Here is a 4,732-nt window from a genome sequence, read left to right as displayed (position 1 = left end):
AGAGGTGCAGCTAGCACATAATCAGTGGCTTGATTATGTGTGCCGGCTCCGCCTGCGAGACAAAGAGGGAGAGAGAAAAACAAAGCAATATAATAAACTGGCAAACTCACTGGAGCTGTCATAAAAATTACATGATTTCATGATGCCTATTAGTAGAAACCAGAACATTGCTAGCTCCCCTGCTCCACTTGTCCGGTAACACCAGGAAGCCCCCTCCTACACTACTGCATGGTCATATAAAACAGTCTTTGAAAACTATGATAAACACTTTTCAAAAAATGAGCCTTTAGGTCTTTCTCCATCTACCGTACATAATATTGTGAAAAGATTCAGGGAATCCAGGGAAATCTCAGTCCGTGTAGGGCAAAACCACCGTTGAATGTGCGTTACCTTCGAGCCTTCAGATGGCATTGCATGATAAACTGTCACGCTACTGTGTGAAATCTAGCCACATGAGCTTGGGAGTCCGAAACTTGATTATTCAAGGAGAAAGCCATACATCAATTCTATGCAGAAATGCCGCCGATTTCTCTGGGCTTGAGCTAATCTCAGATGATCCGAAATACAGTGGAAATGTGTGCTGTGGTCAGATGAGTCCACATTTCAGTTTGTTTTTAAGTTCTCCGTGCCATAAACGAAGGGGACCAACCTGACTTTAATCAGCGGAAGGTGCAAAAGCCAACATCTGTCATGGTATTGGGATGCATCAGTGCCCACGGCATGGGTGACTTGCATATGTGTGAAGGTACCATCGACACGGAGGCGTATATTGGGATTTTAGAGAGACATATGCTGCCATCAAGACAATGTCTTTTCTCAGGAAGTCAGTGGTTATTAAAGCAAGACAATGCTAGGCCTCATTCTGCACGTGCTAAAACAGCGTGGCTTTGTAGACACAGAGTGTGTGTGCTTGACTGGCCTGCCTGCAGTCCAGATCTGTCTCCTATTGAAAATGTATGGTGCATCATGAAGAGGAGAATCAGACAATGACGACCACGGACTGTTGAGCAGCTGAAGTCTTGTATCAAGCAAGAATTCTACTTGCTAAACTGCAACAATTAGTATCCTCAGTTCCCAAAAGATTAAACGGTCTAATTATAATGAAAAGTGATGTAACACAGTGGTAAACATGCCTCAGTCCCAAATTATTTTGAGTGTGTTGCAGGCATCAAATTCAACATTTGTTTATATTTATAAAATACAATTAGTTGGCCAGTGAAAACACTGGAAATCTTTTATTTGTACTTTTGTCAGTTAAAAAAAGGTTGAAGATAATTAACAAATAACAGATTCTTGTTTTTATTGCATTTTCCAAAATATCCCAACTTTTCTGGAAATGGGATTTGTACATTTATACTTATTGACACCATGGCCTGTGAATAGAGCAATTCCTACAGTGCATTTCAGCTATGGCCCTTATAGCCACCATCAAACTAATTGAAATCCACTGTATTCCAAAAACCAGTGAAAAGTCACAGACCTATATTTTTTCTTTGATCATCATAATTCATCATGACACTTTCTGGGAAACAAATTTATGAAGTGTCATCGTAATGATAAATTATGCAGACCAAAGCAAAATTACAAGTTTGTGACTTGTGTTAATTTTAGAATACCATGGAGTTCAGTCTGGTGGCGGCAAGATGGACCATATTTGTTAGTAACAGAAAAGCAATGCAGTTTTTGCTCCTTTCACAGGCCATGTTTACAGTAAGTAAAATACAAAATTACACTGGCTTTATCCTTTAAAGTGATATTGAATCTTGATAGAACTTTGTGTTGTACTCTTAATGCTGAAGTCTACAAAATATTGATCTTCTCCAGCAGCTGATCATATGCTACACAAGTTGGCAATATTGAAAATTTGGCAATATTTTTCACCTATAAATGGTAAGATTAGCCTACCATTTCCTTTTACCATCTGTGTACTGAGTCAGTAATGTCTTTGCTCTAGCAAGAGGCATCTCACAATTCAAAAGGTGGCCTAATTTAACATGATTACAGAAGTCTTTTTAACATACTAGCAGAATCTGTCTTTTGCCCGTTTATGTGCAAAAAGAGTCATTTTAAGACCTGTATCCTCAATGCAATACATTTTTTTTGGGAGGCTATACTCTGTTCCACACTTGTGAAGCACAGGAGCATCTGATGAAGACGATCAGCAATATTTGGACTTATGTCATGGCCACTAATCTCCACAACCCAAACTTCAACAAAGTTCAATATCACGTCAAGGGCAGTGGCCCAGTCCCGATGTTAATAAACCAAAGGTATAAGGCTGTGCCCAGCAATGAGTGCAGGTCGCAGATAAAAATCCTGAAGACAAGGTAATGAAGATGTGATCAGATGGTGCGATTTCAGCAATCTTTGCATTTCAGTCACAAAATAAAATGTTACTATCAGGAAAGTGACAGGGGCTATGACTGTGATTAAAATTACTGCCAGGGGAGCTTTCTTCCAAACAATTGCATTAAATGTAGTCCAGCTCTTCAGCTTCAAAAAGGACAACAAATGTCCATAAAATAACTCCATACAGTTCGTGTAGTATAATCCAAGTCTTCTGACACCATGCGATCACTCTGTGAGTTGAAAAAATAAATACATTTGATCCACTAATTCCTAAAAATCGAGTCAATTTGCATTGTATTTTCTTCCTTATATCCAAACCTCGCAAGATGGTCTCACTGTTGCAATACCAAACTTTTAATAGTGGCCCCACAAGGATCTAAAGGATAAATAATAATGGATAACATTGTTAGATTTGTATAATATATATATATATATATTAAAATCAGTCCACTCTTTCCACACCTGGATTGCCATGGTCATCTGCAGTAGATCTCCACAAGCACAGTCTTTCCACATGACCTGAAATCACAAAATAAATAAATGTTTTGAAATACATTGTATTCCATTCACACACACCAGCATTTGGTCCACAGACACGGTGTAAAACCTCAACCAGAAATTCAGTCCTATGAGGGTTGAAAGTGAAGGGGGTTAGCCCAAGCAAACATCTCCCCTGTGCTTCCAAATACGGCCTGGTAGCTGAGCAGGAAAGGCTAACAGTAACGGTGTATTTTTGGCTGCTATGCAACTTTATCTAAATTTATAGGAAGCAATGTGTAAAGCAGTTCAATAGAAAGGAGAGGCGAGAACCGGCCTGGCGATATAAACAATATTTTAATGATTAACTTTAACAAAAAACAAACACACACCTACTTGTCCAGTGTTAGGAACATCAGGTACAAGCTTAGACTAAACTGGTGCACAACTTTGTCTTGTACATATACTCTGGTGGCCAAAAGTTTGGAATAATCTACAGATTTTGCTTTTATGGAAAGAAATTGTTACTTTTATTCACCAAAGTGTCATTCAACTGATCACAATGTATAGTCAGGACATTAATAACGTGAAAAATTACTATTACAATTAGATTATTTTTCAGAACTTCAAAACTACTACTTCAAAGAATTCTCATCAAAAAATCCTCCACGTGCAGCAATGACAGCTTTGCAGATCCTTGCCATTCTAGCCGTCAGTTTGTCCAGATACTCAAGTGACCTTTCACCCCACACTTCCTGTAGCACTTGCCATAGATGTGTCTGTCTTGTCGGGCACTTCTCTTACAGTCTAGCTGATCCCACAATAGCTCAATGGGGTTAATATCCATAAGACACTTTTCCAATGATATTTTATCCAATGTCTGTGTTTCTTTGCCCACTCTAACCTTTTCTTTTTGTATTTTTGTTTCAAAAGTGTCTATTTCTTTGCAATTCTTCCCATAAGTCCTGCACCCCTGAGTCTTCTCTTTACTGTTGTACATGAAACTGGTGTTGAGCGGGTAGAATTCAATGAAGCTGTCAGCGGAGGACATGTGAGGTGTCTATTTCTCAAACTAGAGACTCTGATGTACTTATCCTCTTGTTTATTTTCTAGAGAAAGCTTTTACTTCTTTGCCATTTTTGACCTAATATTGACCTTTAGACATGCCAGTCTATTGTACTGTAGCAACTCAAAAACAAACACAAAGACAATGTTAAGCTTAATTTAACAAACCAAATAGCTTTCAGCTGTGTTTGATATAATGGCAAGTGATTTTCTAGTAGCAAATAAGCAATTTAGCATGATTACTTGAGGATAAGGTGTTGGAGTGATAGCTGCTGGAATTTACCTCAAAAATGACTTTTTTCCAAATAGTGATGGTGCTATTTTTTTTTTTACATCAGTAATGTCCTGACTACATTGTGATCAGCTGAATGCCACTTTGGTGAATTAAAGTACCAATTTCCTTCCGAAACAGCAAATTCTGTACATTATTCCAAACTTTGGCTGCCAGTGTATACATATACATATACACACACACACACATATATATATATATATATATGTGTGTGTATTATATATATATGATATATGTGTGTGTATATGTATATGTGTGTGTGTATATGTGTGTGTATATAGTTACTACATTTCTATATTCATTGTCTGGTATTTTTTATTTAAAGGGATAGTTTACCCAAAAATGAAAATTTTCTCATCTTTTACTCACCCTCATGCCATTCCAGAAACATGGCTGTCTTTCTTTTGCAGAATATAAAAGAATATAAAGAATATGTCAGCTCTGTAGGTCCATAAAATGCAATTGAATGTTGGCCAGAACTTTGAAGCTCCAAAAAGCACATAAACGCAGCATAACAGTAATCCATAAGACTCCAGTGGTTAAATCCAT

At 37.7% G+C, this 4,732-nt stretch overlaps 1 long non-coding RNA gene across 1 annotated transcript; it reads right to left on the bottom strand.

Moving 5' to 3' along the window:
• Positions 1 to 1,263: 1,263 nt before the first annotated feature.
• LOC127634156 (uncharacterized) lies at positions 1,264 to 3,083 on the bottom strand. Its single transcript, XR_007969326.1, has 3 exons — positions 2,812 to 3,083; positions 2,668 to 2,725; positions 1,264 to 2,579 (listed from the first exon to the last, which is right to left on the bottom strand). It is a non-coding gene; the product is annotated as an uncharacterized LOC127634156 (long non-coding RNA).
• Positions 3,084 to 4,732: the final 1,649 nt, after the last annotated feature.

This window comes from Xyrauchen texanus, chromosome 41, assembly GCF_025860055.1.
Source record: "Xyrauchen texanus isolate HMW12.3.18 chromosome 41, RBS_HiC_50CHRs, whole genome shotgun sequence".
Taxonomy (NCBI): Eukaryota; Metazoa; Chordata; class Actinopteri; order Cypriniformes; family Catostomidae; genus Xyrauchen; species Xyrauchen texanus.
Note: the sequence above shows the minus strand (reverse complement) of the source record. Positions and strands in the feature narration are given on the sequence as shown.